The sequence below is a fragment of the Monodelphis domestica genome, chromosome 3 (genome assembly GCF_027887165.1).
Source record: "Monodelphis domestica isolate mMonDom1 chromosome 3, mMonDom1.pri, whole genome shotgun sequence".
Lineage (NCBI taxonomy): Eukaryota > Metazoa > Chordata > Mammalia > Didelphimorphia > Didelphidae > Monodelphis > Monodelphis domestica.
The window spans coordinates 230,751,184-230,766,009 of record NC_077229.1 but is presented as its reverse complement, the minus strand read 5'-3'; positions in this window follow the sequence as shown (position 1 = coordinate 230,766,009).

Here is a 14,826-nt window from a genome sequence, read left to right as displayed (position 1 = left end):
AGCTTCTGCTTATATAACTGGTTTCAGTGATACAAAAAGACTAGTAGACACTGTCCATCACAAAGGATGATACTAAGTCATTTTGTTTTACTATATTTTTTTAAGGGATCTCCAAAGAAAAATTTCTACAGCCATCTTCAGCAATTCAATCATATATTTATCCTTCTTGAATGTCGTTCTTACATATATACCCTAAGTCTTACATGCTATCTTTTCAATTTCTTTTTGTTTGATTCTTATTGGATGTCCTCATTTTAGAATCATTGATATTTGAAGCCAGAAGTCCAAGAAATCACCTACTTTATCCTTCCTCATGAAATTTGTAAGGATGCAAATTTAATTTTGATGTAAATAAAAACTTTCTAATAATTACGCCTTAAAGTTGAAAAAGCTTTCAAGCAATACTGGGTAACCATTTATCAAATATGTAACTGCAGGGTTTTTTTTTTTTATATGAAGCCACTTTACTCCCATCTAACACTGAAATTCTGTGATTCACTATGCATGTGATTCCCAGAGTAATAAATCTAGTCCAAATCTCTCTTTTAAACTTCTGTCCTATATATTAGCATTGGCCTAGGGGCAACTAGGATCTATCAATGGATAGAGAACCAGGCCTGGAGATGGTGGGTCATGTGTTCAAATATAGCCTCAGATACTTCCTAGCTGTGTGTCTTTTGGCAAGTCACTTAATTTTAATTACCTAGCCTTTTCAGCTTTTATGCCTTTGAATCAATGCTTAGTATCAATTCTAAGACAGAAGGTAAGGGTTGAAAATAATAATCTGTGGAAAGACCTACGTGAACTGATGCAGAATGAAATAAGCAGAACCAGGGGATCATTACACACAGCAACTGCAATATTGTGGGACGATCAAATGTAATAGACTTTGCTACTAACAGGAATACTGTGATCCAGGACAATTCTGAGGGACTTATAAAAAAGAATGCTATTAGCATTAGGAGAAATAATTGTTGGAGTATAAATGCAGATGAAAATACATGATTTATCACTTGTTTATTTGGCTTTATAATTGGGGGTTTTGATTTTATAAGATTATTCATTTACAAAAATGAATAATAATATGGAAATATGTTTTATGTGATAATACATGTAACCCAGATTGAACTGCTTGTCAACTCTGGGAAGGGGAAGAAAATAAGGGAAGGAGACAACATAAATTATATAGCTTTGGAAAACATGTGAAAATTTGTTATTGAAATAAAATAAAGATAAAACATTTTTAAAAGTGGTCTGAAAAACATTTCCTTCTGGATAACAAGCTCAACATCCTGAAACTACAACTGATTTTTCTTCTTCAAAACTTCCCTATTTTTATTGAGGTCATCATCATTTTTATAGTCACCCAGGTTCAAAACATCAGTCATCTTCAATTTTCCATGCTCCCATCCCCACACCAAACAGATATTCAGTTTCCAGGTCTTATGATTCTATCTTCACGGTTTTTCACATCTATCCCTTTCTTACCACTAGTATAAACTATCATCCTGGTTCATGTACCCATCACCTCTTATCCTGACTATTGTAATAATTTCTTTATTGGGCTCCATGCTTTCACTCTTTCCTCTTCAGGCTATCCTTTATAATGCATGGCTGTCAGTATGATCATCTTAAAGTGCAGGAATCACCGTGCCATTTCCTGTTCAAAAATCTTCAGTGGCAACTATTGCTCCTGGAATGACATACAAACTCCCCCAGGCTAGCATTTAAAGACTTTCACACTCTGGCATCATCCTTCCTTTGCAGTCTTCACTCTACTTCTCTTTATATACATTATAGCCAAGCTGGGCTACTTACTAACTCTTGCCCAAATTTCATATTCCTTCTCCTGTCTCTGAGCATCATACAGCCTGGAGAGTACACTTTATATTCATCTCTGAATTGAGCTTGGTGGTATACATTTGTAGTCCTCACTGCTGGAGGGGTTGGGGGAGGTGTCTCTTGAGCTTAGGAGTTCTAAGCAACAGTATCAATTTACCAGAGCTAAGTTAATTAGATGCCTGTGCTAAGTTTGGCATTAATAAGGTAATACCCAAGAAACTGGGACCCACTGGGTTGCTTAAGGAGAGGCAACCCAGTGAAGTTTGGTAAACACAGCAGTTCCCAGACAATCAGAATGGGAACAGATAGGCAAGTATCCCTTATGCTTTCAGTCTGGAAGAGATAGGGAGACTAATAATATTAATAATAATATTTAAATGTTCATTTCTGCCTTTCAAAATCCTTACCTTCCTTTAATTCTTAACCTCAGTGAATCATTCTCTGCCTCCCCCACATCTACCCAAATTTTTAATGTTCTCTGTTTTCTTGAATTACCTTTTTTTTTTACTTTCTATAATGATATAACTATCACTAGGATTTAAGCTACTGGGGAGAGAAAGGGGTTGATAATTGCAATTACAAAGGATTAGGATTTTTAAATATTGTTCCTTCCATTTACACTGTTGTAGTCATTGTATATATTGTTTTCCTGATTCTAGTTATTTCAGTTTGCATCAGTTCATATAAATCTTCCTATGTTTTTCTGAATTATTAATATTCATTATTTACTACATAGCAATAATATTTTTACAAATTCAGACCACAATTTATTGTGCCCTTCCTTAAAAAGTGGGTATTTTGTTTCCAGTTCTTTACTATCCCCAAATATGCTCAAATGGATGGGATTTTTACTTCTATTTTGACCTCCTTTGGATATGGGTTAATTGGCTTAGAGTACTGACATGAATGTCACTTTGGGAGCATAATTGCTTTCCAATATAGTTAGACTCATTTAGAAGTACACCAACCGGGTATTAGTGTACTTATTTTTATATAGTTCTTTCATCATTGACTTTTCCCCTCTTGTCATTTTTACCAATTTGAGAAATATGAAGCAAAACCTAGGAGTTATTTTGCTTTGAATTTTTCTTATTATTCTTGATTTGGATCAGCCTTCCTTTTGATTATTAATAGTTTGCAATTCTTTTGAGAATATTTGTTAATATCTTTACTCCACATATACTTTGGGGAATAACTTAGTTTTACATGTTTGTATTAGTTCTCTTTATTTCTTAGAGTTCAGATGCTTAGCAGAGATATTTAAAGAAAATTGTTTTCCCTCTTAACAGTTTCCTTTCTTAACAGCATTGGCTTTACTTGTGAAAATGCTTTAAGAAAAAAGAAAACAAAGATTTATTAAGCACCTACTATATGCCAAGCACTTGGCTAAGCACGTGAGAAATATGAATTCATATTGATACTCAAATAATAGTAGAAAGTAGATGCTATTTTTATCCCCATTTTACAGCTGAGAAAACCGAGGCAACAGGTATTACATTACTTGCCCATGATCACATAACTAGTGAGTATCTAAGGCTGGATTCAGACTTAGGTCTGTCTGTCTCTAGGCCCAGGATTCTATTCACTGCATCACCTAGCTGTCTCTAACCATAATCACTTAATCCTTACTTTTGTTAGAATTTTTCATGTAGCCACAGTTGTTGAAGGTGCCTGATCATATTATCTTCCAATGTTTTAGTGATGTGACATTTTATATTTGGCTCCCATATCCATTCTGAGCTTATTGTAGCATGTGATATATGATGTTAGTTTAAATGTAATTTTTGCCACACTTCTTTCCAGTTTTCCTAGTAATTCTTCTTGAGTAGAAAGACATTTTCTAATTGTTTATGTACTTAGTTTTATCAAAGACTGAATTATTCAATAATTTATGACTCTTGTTTAACTAATTTGAACTAATGATCTAGTTTTCTATTTTTGAATGTGTACCAAATAACTTTAATGATCAGGGCTTTATAATAAAAAATGCAATTTCTCCTTTGATTATAACTTTTTTCATTATTCCTCTTGTTATTTTAGGCCATTATTACAGAAAATTAGTTTTGTTATTATTTAGTTAGGCTCTGTAAAGGACTCCCATGGTAGTTTATTGGCATGGTATAATATCTATAAATTAATTTAGCTATTATTTTTTGTTATATTGATGTGGCCAATATAACGAATGCTTTTCTAATTATTTAAGTTGTACTTTATTTCTTTAAAGAGTGTTCTGTAATTGTATTGTTCTATATATTGAATATACTTAAGTAAATTGACTCCCAGATACTTCATGTATTTTGTATTTGTTTTGAATGAGACCTTTCATTCTATTATTTCTATTTTTGTGATTGCAATATAGAAATGCTGTTGATTTTTGTGGATTTATTTTGTATCTTGTCACTCTATTGAAGCTATTTCCTTAATTAATTTCTTTACTGATTCTCTGGGATTTTATAAGTCATGTCACATCATCAAGTCATCTGCAAAAAGAGAAATTTTCCTCTCTTCTTTGCCTATATTTTTCCTTTGAGGACTATATTCATTGCATTCTAGAAATCTGACATGTTTTCTGGTGGTTATCATTAAGCAACTAAGTGGATCAGTGGCTATTGTCACTAGGGTCAAGAAGACCCAGATTCAAATTCTGCCTTAGACGCTTATTAACTGTGTGACCCTGGGCAAAATTCAACTGACCTCAGTTTTCTAGGCTATAAAATGAGGATTAAAAATAGCACCACCTCCAAGTATTGTTTGTTGTTTTTTTAAAATCCTTACCTCCCGTCTTACACTCAATACTGTGTATTGGTTCCAAGGCAGAAGAGTGGTAAGGGCTAGGCAATGGGGGTTAAGTGACTTGCTCAGGGTCACACAGCTAGGAAGTGTCTGAGGCTATATTTGAACCCAGGACCTCCCATCTCTAGGCCTGTCTCTCTGTCCACTGAGCCACCCGAGCTGCCCCTCCACAGTATTATAATAAAGATCAAATGAGGAAACATATGCAAAGTAGATAGCAATCTTTTAAGTGCTGTTTAAATACTAGCTGTTGTTAATAAAATTATTACTATTATTCTATTTGTTAAATTGTTTCTATGTTTTGTTTATTGATCCACTCATTATTTAGTATGTCATTAAGTTCCTATTCAGTTTTTTTATCTTTTGCTTATATTCTTTGTATTAATTACTATTTTCATTGTGTTATGGACTATAAATCATGCATTTCATATCTCTATATCTCATATTTATTTCTCTGTGCCCTACTATGTGGTCTGTTTTTCAATTTATTATTATTATTTTCATTTTACAGTTTAGGAAATCGAATTCCCAAGAACAACTAAATAGTCTGCTCAAAATTGCAAACCGAATAAATCCAAGAGTCAAAATTTGAATCCAGGTTTTTTTAATGACATATCTGGTGCTCTGGGCACTAAATTATGCCTGCCTTTGATGGATAATAATAGATGTTCATTTTTAACCCTTCTAACATCTTTCAAGAATATAAAATTTCAAATAGTTTGCTAACAATGAGTCAATATTCTATAAACACAAGTAGTGAGAGAATAATTTCAAACTGTCGTTACATGTAATGCATTAAGTTTAAAAAAAAAACACCAATAACAAGATAATTCTTGCTTGTGAACACTAAAGGAGAAAAGAACGTACTTAGGTTCTTGTGTACCAACTGTGAAACCCTACTCCTGCACTGAAATCTCCTGGGGTTGAATAATACATTGTGGTATCCAAGAGAGCAAAGCCCAGGAGGTTTAAGAGACCATCAGAACCTCAAGATCCCAGTTCCTCATATATTAGCTAGTACAGGGATTTTTCACTTATAATTCATTGGGTGATTAACCTTGACATTTGAGGGTATTGTAAGAATGAATCAGCTAATAACCTTGGAATGGCTTCTGGCTTCTCAGTGTTGTTAAGAGTTCAGCCTTTTTATTTCCTGGAGTCAGACTTTCACAGACCATGTAGATTATGCATATATTCTTACTCTTTGTGCTTCTACTGGTGTGACAGAGATATTCAATATTCAAGATAGCAAGAAATTAGGAAAGCTTGAATCTTTTCTAATTCTGGAGGCAGATGCCTCGTGTAAATTGGGGTCAGAGGAAAGAGTGGATATTGGTTTTCACACTTATAAGATCAGGACCCTGAAACCAAGAGAAATTATTAATATAGATGGTTAACCAGAGGTTACATAAATTATATTTTGGACCAAAAAACCTTTCACCTGTAAAGGACATTGAAAGATCCATTCCCTAGCTTTTAGCCAGGACCTAGTCAGAAGTGGGATCACAAGAGGCCACAGGGAATAATGCAATGAACATGCTTTAGAGCTATAGGAATTGCGTTCAAATCTGATACCTGATATTAACCTTCTTGTGTGAACTTGAGTCAATTTATTCCAAGACCTTTAGTTTTCTTATCTGTAAGATGAAGAGGTTGTCTCATCTAGATCTTGTTCTATAGGAGTCCAATATCTTCATTTTACAGATCAGAAAACTCAAGTCCAATCAATAAGCATTTACTAAGTCCTCATTGTGGTCTTGCACTAGCTACTGAGGATACAAACACAAAACCAAATGTTAGAGAGTATGTGGAAAAATGAGGACATTAATACACTGTTGGTGGAACTTTGAACTGACCCAACCATTTTAAAGAATAATCTTGAATCAAGCCCAAAGAGTTAAAAAACCGTGTATACCTTTTGACCCAGCAATACCACTATTTGGTTTGTTTCCTAAGGTGGTAACGGGAAAAGGAAAAGAACCTATGTATTCTAAAATATTTACAGCAGCTCTCTTTGTGGTGGCAAAGAACTGGAAATTGAAGAGATGCCCCATCAATTGGGGAATGGATAAACAAGTTGAGGCATTTAATTGTAATGGAATATTCCTGGGCAGTAAGAAATGATGAACAGGTTAATTTTGCAAAAGCATGGAAAGACCTAAATGAAACCGAGAGCAAAATGAGCAGAATCAAAAGAATATTATATATAGCAACAGAAATATTATTTGAAGGATGACTTCTGTTGTCTACCTCCAGAAAAAGAACTGATAAATAGAAATAATCAAGACAGAATTATATATCTATATTTATCTTTTTTTGAAATGATGTCCTCTCTAATGGGGGAAGGGGAAGCAAGGAAGAGAGATACTTGGGTATTTTAATGTGACAAATAAATAAATTGAAATTAAAACACAAAAACAAAAGCAAAACAGGCTTTGTCTTCCAGGAAATTTAGGGAAGTGAATGGGGTTGCCCAGAATCTCATAGGTGGTAAGTGATAGAGCTAGGATTCAAACCCAGGTTCTCTAACTTCAAATCAAGACTTCTTTCTATGCTTCTTATAAAACATGGAGCAGATAGCTGTTGAAGTCCATATTTATTATTCTATGATCTTCATATCTTCTTTTGGTAACAACTTGCAGTTTATTACTTACGAGCTGGGATTAGGGATGTAAGATTAGAATTGGAGAAGAGAGGAAGGTAGTTCCAGAGACATATGCTGCCCTGGTCACATGTGTTTCTTCTGCTTTTTTCTGACTTGGCGTGTATTTATGGTAAAGTCTATTCCTTGTTTATGGTGGACATATTTTTCCTTACTGTTGTTACTTTGACATTTCAGTAAATGCCTTTGCTTTGAGCAAAGTGTGTCCTCTCATTGACTATCAGAAGGCAAACATGTTGAGTAGCGGCTTGTGAACTATAGTTTGGGGAGTGAAAACTCAGAATACTTTTAACCTAAAGATAATTAATCATACCTCACAAGCCCAGAAAATTGGGTATTCATATTATGCCTAGAGGGGTGTTATAGTAGAATATGTGTCTTACTCTCCTCCATGAGGATAGAAACTATATTTATCTAAATCCTGTATTTCAATCAGGACTAAAGGAATGCTCTTTCCCCTAGAAAATAACAACTGTCAGTTAAATTGAAATTAAATAGAATTTAGTTGGATTAAACTGATTCAAACAGCTAAAAGAAGGCAGGAGGCAGTGCAGTGGCCCACATGATGGAATGCTGAGCCTAAAGGCAGGAAGACTCATCTTTCTTAGTTCAAATCTGATTCAGACACTTACTAGCTATGTGATCCTGGGAAAGTCATTTAACCCTCTTTGCCTCAGTTTTCTTATCTATCAAATGAGTTAGAAAAGGAAATGGCAAACCTCTCCAGTATCTTTGCCAAGAAAACCCCCCAAAGTGTCAGGAAGTCTTGGATATTACTGAAAAAAAAATTCTGAACAGTAAAAAAGAACAAGAATTTCTCTGGCTCTGGATAGGTAAGGAACCCCTAATGGTAACTCAAATTTATAAATATTTGTAAAAGCATTTTCTTCACAACATTTCTGTAAGTAGGCAGATATAAATGGGAATTTTCATTTCTGAGTGAAGCACCATAAAATGGTCCCAACATCTGACACTTTTAATAAAGTATAAATGTATAAATGTAGACTCAAAATCTACAAGTGTTATATCTCATTGTGTATCTATTTTTTCCCTTTACATTCTATAATTTATTAAGTGAATTAGAAAAATAAAATTGATCAGGGATCCCTGACACTTTTCTCAATATAATATAATATATTGTATATTATACAATACAATATTATACAATATTGTATATTATACAATAATGCATGTTTTATACATATATACATGTATACATACTATACAACAATGCATGTGTTATACATGTATACATATACATATACATGTATACTAATAATGCAAACAATTTTTCAGTGCCCTCAAAACTGTCTATGGACCATTAAAACCCACCACCACTCCCTTGCTATCCTCTGAAGGTGACACTTTCATAAAAGATAAAAAAGGCATCAGCAACAGGTGGAAAGAACACTTCAGTCAGCTTCTCAACTGACCCTCCTCAGTCGATCAAAGGGCCCTTGAGCAGATCCCCCAAAACCGTACCATTGAACAACTTGACGTCCCTCCTTCAATAGAGGAAGTCCAAAAAGCCATTAAACAAATGAGTGCAGGCAAGGCAACCGGTAAAGACGGGATCCCAATCAAGGTGTACAAGACCTTAAATGGAAAGGTGCTCCAGCTGACCAGCATATGGGAAGAGGAAGACATGCCCCCAGAACTCAGAGATGCCTCCATCGTAGCCCTATACAAGAACAAAGGCTCACGAGCAGCCTGTGACAACTACAGAGGCATCTCACTACTCTCCACTGCTGGAAAGATCCTCACCCGTGTTATACTCAACAGACTCCTGTCATCTGTTTCAGAGCAGAACCTTCCTGAATCACAATGTGGCTTCCGACCAGATCGCAGCACCATCAACATGGTCTTCGCGGTGAGGCAAATGCAGGAAAAATGACTTGAGCAGAACCTGAGTCTCTACATTGTCTTCATAGACCTGACAAAGGCGTTCAACACAGTGAACAGGGATGCATTGTGGGTGATCCTTAGCAAGCTCGGTTGCCCAGCAAAATTCGTCAAACTGATCCAGCTCTTTCATATCGACATGACAGGGGAAGTCCTATCTGGTGGAGAGACTTCCGATCGCTTCAACATCTCCAATGGTGTGAAACAAGACTGTGTCCTCGCTCCGGTACTATTCAACCTATACTTCACCCAAGTATTACGACATGCTGTGATGGATCTAGAGCTGGGCGTCTACATCAAATACTGCCTGGATGGCTCACTATTCGACCTTCGCCACCTGACTGCAAAAACAAAGACAACAGAGAGACTCATCCTGGAAGCTCTCTTTGCAGATGACTGTGCTCTCATGGCCCACCAAGAAAATCATCTCCAAACCATTGTGGACAGGTTCTCCTCCGCAACAAAACTGTTTGGCCTGACTATCAGCCTCAGCAAAACAGAGGTGCTGTTCCAACCTGCACCAGGGAGGCCAATGAACCAGCCGTGCATTACAATCGACAGCACGCAGCTTTCTAACATCAACACTTTCAGTACTTGGGCAGCACCATCGCCAATGATGGGTCTCTAGACCACGAGATTAATGCCAGGATCCAAAAGGCCAGCCAGGCACTCGGGCGGCTGCACTCCAAAGTCCTCCAACACAGCAGTGTAAGCACTGCGACGAAGCTCAAAGTGTACAACTCAGTGGTCCTCAGCTCGCTTCTGTACAGTTGTGAGACATGGACACTGTACCGGAAGCACATGAAGCAGCTGGAGCAATTCCACCAACGCTCCCTCCGGTCAATCATGAGGATCCGATGGCAGGACCGAATCACCAACCAGGAAGTCCTCGACAGAGCCAACTCAACCAGCATCGAAGTCCTGGTCCTCAGAACCCAGCTACGATGGTCTGGACACGTCATCCGCATGGACCCACAGCCAATACCAAGACAGGTATTCTATGGTGAACTGTCAGCTGGACTCAGGAAACAAGGCCGACCAAAGAAAAGATTCAAGGATCAGCTAAAGCCCAACTTGAAGTGGGCTGGCATGACACCAAAGCAACTAGAACTCGGTGCCTCTGACAGAAGCAGCTGGCGAACCCCCATTAACCATGCCGCCACCTCCTTTGAAGATGAGCGAAGTCGACGTCTTGCCGCTGTGCGTGAACGCTAACACCAGGCCACAACCGCACCTCCCGTAACAACTGGCGTCCCAGGCCCCATGTGCCACACACTGTGCACCTCAGCCTTTGGACTCCAAAGCCAAATGAGGGTACATCAATAGATGAGAATGCACAAAGACAATCGTCATTCTCGGACACCGAGAGACTACCACTATAATGCATGTGTATTAGAAAGACATATATAAGTGAAGTTCAAGGTCCAAGTATCATTGCCATTAAAGAAGGAATATTGGATAATGGGATCATGGATTTAGAATTGGAATGGACCTTAGAGGCCATCAAGTCCATACATATACACATATATACCCACACGTTTAAAAGATGTGGAAACTGAGGCTGAGAGAAGTTAAGTAACTTTCCAAGGGTTATGTGTTGTTGTTTGTCCTTCATTTTCAAAGAGAACCAATAACATCACAAGGTGATACCTTGATTTTAAGTGAGTCAGATTGTGCAGAGTCATCAAACTCAGTCTCTTCCAGAGTCATCCAAGTCTCATGGCAAGACAAAAGTCAAGATGGCTGGTGGCATCTTCAATGTCTGACCAAGCTATAAGCATTCCATAGTGCCTGCTTTAGCTGCCTTCGTGGCCGCTGGAACAAACTGTTCTCATCTGCCCATTTTGCTGGAGGGAAGTCTTTACAAATTGGAGTAGATGTCCTCCTAACTCACTAAGGGATTTGAAGCCTGACAGTTACCCTCAGTCTGGTTTAGCCGATTTGTTAAAGATGCTTTTACTGAGTTGTGGCCACTGTACATGCTGCAGCTTCTTGGAGCCACAGGTAAGAGCTGAGCAAAGGTGAATGGGCAAGCCTGAAAAAAGGCTTGTCAAGCCCTCACCCCAGAGGTGCTAGCCCTCCCTGAATGTCCTGTACACCAGGGTCACATAGATGGCGTCTGAAGCAGATTCAAAATCAGATCTTTCTGATTCTATGACCAGCACTCCAACTGCTCTGAAGGAGGCAATATTGGAGTAGGGCTTTAAAGGAGAGATATAAATCGAAGAGGTAACAAGTAAAAAGTTCTAAATCTAGGGTATGGTAGTACATGCATAAACTCTGAAGAGAGCAAAGGCATGGAGATGGGAGAGTGGAGGCCTGAGATTTTCTAGTTTCCTAGAGCATAGAATACAACAAGGAGAGTTATATGACATAAAGTTAGAAAGAGAGAGCAGTGCCAGATTTTATATGCCCTTGAAAGTTACTTACAGGAAGTTTTTCATGAATGAACAGGCCAAATGCAATGACTTTTCTTCTCCTGGGTACAATTCTGCTTTGGTTCTCTAATTAGCAGGAATTTTCCTCTATATACATTTCAGCAGGATTTCCCATTTTACTTTCTGGGTATGGGAAGATTTGCTCTGTGAGGCAGGGTCTTCATTCTGCCAGAATGAGGAATAAGAAATCACCTTATGATGACATTCTTGTGATAAGATTTCATTCCTTCTCATTCATTCCATTAAGTGATTGAGTTAGGATGAGTACCAAAGATAGCTGACAAATCTTTGAGATTCATTATGGATACTTGACCTCTGACTATTATTTAAAGGAGTCATTGACAAGGCCTGTCTCTTTTCCAAACACAAATCCAAAGCTATAATGAAATCCAAGAAGCTTGAAGAGAATAACTTGTACTAACTTAGATGTTACCATCCTCAAAGGGGGAATGTGGGAGAGAGAACAATTATTTAGAAAGGAAGATAATTTCAAAGGAAGCTGAATCAAGCAGCGGACTAACAACTATTTTATTTAAGTGAGTTAAGGACTAGAAAAAGACACTGATTTATCTTTACCAGTGTCTTATTTCACTCCACTGACTGTTTATGCAAAGTCTAATATACTGAAGTACTCTACAAAAGCTGTCGGGTTGGCTAACAAAAATAGCCTGGAAAGAATCTATTTCCCATGTGAATGTGGGGCCAGGTTATTTGCTGCAGGGGGAACAGTACAGAGAGGGAGACTGAATAGCTCAGGTGAAGGTAAAGCATATAAATAGGGGGAAAAAAGAAAATGGAAAACTGGCCTCTATATCCAAAGCAAGTATGTCACACATATCTGTACCAGAATGAAGAAGCATAGACCTAGAGGAATCTGACTACTACCTCATCAGTACCCTCACTTGTTCTTGACCCTTGGATTAGTGGATTGGAAGGTAGAACAAAAACTCCTCTTATATATCCTGCCTCCCTTTATAGAAGTTCAAAATCTCAGTTATTTCTTCATTTGTTACCATCATAACCATACCCACCACTAGTCCTACATCCTCTGATACCTTCTCCCATTGTGGCTTCCATTTGTATATTATCTCCCCTATACTGTAAACTCTTTAAGGGCAAAGGCTATTTTTTAAAAGTATCCCCAGGGTTTCTGTGCACAGTTTCTGGCACATTTGTTGTTCAGTATTTTTCAGTTGTATCTGACTCTTTGTGACCCCGTTTGGGGTTTTCTTTGGCAGAGATACTGGAGTGGTTTGCCATTTCCTTCTTCAGCTCATTTTACAGATTTTACAAACTGAGCTAAATAGGGTTAAGCGATCTGCTCAGGGTCATACAATTACTATTTGAGTCTAGATTTGAACGTGGGTTTTTCTGACTCCAGTCCTGGAACTTTATCCACTGCCCTACCTAGCTGCCTTCTGGCACACAGTAGGCAATTAATAAATGTTTGTCTTATTTTATCAAAGTATATAGACTATTCAACATGGAGTCAGGAAGATATAAGTTCAAATTCTGGGCAATTTGCTGATCTTCTTTTCTAGCCTCAGTTTCCTCATCTGTAAAATAGGGTTATAATACCTACTTACTTTCCAGGGACATTATGAGGATAAAATGAAATAATATTTGTAAAGTATTTTGTAAACATTAAAGTGCTATGTAAATGCCAGCTGCTATTATTTTATAATTATTTTCTTTTGACTTGTAATTGTCACCTTCTCATCCTTACTAACTTACAAAGAAGGAACAGAAAGAATAATTTTCATTAATGATATTTTCCATGAAGTATGGATTTCAACTCTTCCATTCCTATGGCTTCTAAGCCTACAATCCCCTAGTCTTATCTCTTTTTAAAATTTTATGGTTTTTAATATTATTATATGCATAGAACCAAAGACGGTAATTCTAACAGATGAATAATAAGTAAGAGTTCATGGAACGAAATATCTTCTTCAACTATAGTATATGACAATATGTAATGGTTTACCAAGAAGGCCTCAAAAAAAACTATCATATGTTGGAGAGGCATACTAATGGACATGTAGATGGAGGTGTGACTTGGTCCAAACATTGTGAATATCAATTATAAATTCTGCAAGAAAAGTGAATAAAGTGTCCATATCCTTTTGCTTTTGTTATATGTTGTACATCAATACCAAGTAAGTCAAAGATAATAACAAAGGTCCACTATATTCCAAAAATAATCAATAGCTGCACTCTTTGTGTTAGCAATCAAATAATCAACAATAATTTGTTAGCAAAGAATATTTATGTTAATAATTGAAGACAGAATTATTGTTCACTAGTTGGCTGACAAATGACTGACAAATACGTGCAATATAATAAAATATAAATTTAATAGAATATTTTATAAACTAAGAAATAATGAAGAGAAGAAAATCATAGACAAATATAAAGAATATAAATGAATAAAGGATGAGTGAAGTAAAACTAGAACAACATACTCAATGATTACAATAATGTAAATGAAAAGGTGATAGGTCACTAGAAAAAAGCCAAATTTAGAGTAATTAAAAAGCCATTCAAGATCTTAGACCATATGTAATTAAAGAATCTTTCCTTTTGATGGCAGAGAGACTAAGAATAGCTAGGGTGTGTAGTCATTCAGTTTAGAAGTTCATGCCTAATTGTTGATGTTGTTTGTAATAAGGAAGAGGCAATGTAGAAGGGGGAAAGGCTTTTTTTCTCTTCTAAAAATGAGTTTCTATAAGGAAAAATTAATAAGATATAATTTTTTCATAAATAAGATTCCTGAATCTAATCTAAAAACTTAACAAAGATATAAAATCTGAAAAGAAAAGAAAAACCTAGTTAAAAGTGATAAAATTATAAATCTTTAGAGTTAGAATGAACATTAAAGGTTATTAAGTCCAATGTAAGAATTCCTTTAAGAACATTCTTAAAAGACAGTCATTTATTGAACAAGTTCTGGTAATGAAATACTATTTTGCTATAAAAAAGGAGCAGCAGGATGATTTCAGAAAAGCTGGGAAAGACTTGCGTGAACTGATGCAAAATGAAGTTAGCAGAATCCTGAGAAAAGCATACACATTAATATAATCAACTATGAATGACTTATCTTTTGTCATCAATATAATGATCAAAGACATTTCTGAAGGACTTATGAAAAATACAACCTTCAAAGAAAGGATTGATGGGGTTTGAATACAG